Genomic DNA, 1,115 nt, shown 5'->3' on the forward strand with positions numbered 1-1,115 from the left:
TTCCCCGTGGAGGAGGCGGATGCTCAGGACCCGGGTGACAGTGACGGGACAAAGCCTTGTCCCCCATTTCCTCCAGCCTATGGGATGGGAGGGATGTGCTGAGTGAAAACAAAGGCAACAAGAGCCCCAATGAGCAGGAGCGAGGGTGTGAGTATGGAGGGACTCTGAGGGATGAAAATCCCTCAGCAAATAACGAGACTTGTACATTGGTCCTACTTAATAAAAAATATGTGAATAAATTAACGTTTCCTGCTGGTTAATCTGTTCAGCATTTCTCTTTTGCACCATCAAGCAACCCCTGGGAAGGCAGCTCACCCCTCCAGTGGGCAATACAGCTCTATAATGGTAATGTTTTCTGTTTTGTCACACCTTTATCTGACTGAAGAACAACGCCTCTCAGGAGAGCAGAGCAATTTCCAGCAGCTCTGCCTCCTGCCAGTTCCCCTGGCAGTCTGGGGAAAGGATGACAGCCCAATTTGGCACCAGGGACAATATGGCTGATGTCAAAAAGATAAGTCTTCCTGAGGAAAAACTCCTTTTCAAGTTCTTGTTGGAAGACAACATGCTCCTCAGATGGTTTGTGTCTGAAGGGATTCTCTCTTCTCCTCCCAGCTATTTGAACTCACAGTTCCAGATAATTTTGGCTACTCAGTGGAAATCTTTTTGCTTTCACCCAAACAGTAGAGCACAGGGCATTTTCTACAGAAACACCATGACAAAGCCCTCAGTTGCTGTAGAGGCATAAAGGTGCTTGGATTAATCATCAGAACAGCAGGGCATTAAGAAATCTGGGGAGATGAATTCACCAGGGTTTTGTCAGATAGATGCTTAAAAAATATAATCCAAATATACTTGTTTCAAGTACCTCAGAAGATGAGAAAATTCGGTGCATCTGGCAGCAGCTACCACTTAATTTCTGTCATTTAATCTCATTGAGGTGCATTATGTCAAATAATTACCTTAGTGAAGGCTTTAATGGAAGAAGGGAGGAAAATAATAGAGATGCTTCGAAGAAATGAAGCTGTGAAGTTGCTTAGCTCTTAACCTGGCAGGGGTTTATCTCCCCCTCCTCCGGCTCCTGCCCTTGCAGAGGTGCCCAATCTGCCTCTGTCAAA

The sequence above is a fragment of the Corvus brachyrhynchos genome, unplaced genomic scaffold, assembly GCF_000691975.1.
Source record: "Corvus brachyrhynchos isolate BGI_N302 unplaced genomic scaffold, ASM69197v1 scaffold10, whole genome shotgun sequence".
Taxonomy (NCBI): Eukaryota; Metazoa; Chordata; class Aves; order Passeriformes; family Corvidae; genus Corvus; species Corvus brachyrhynchos.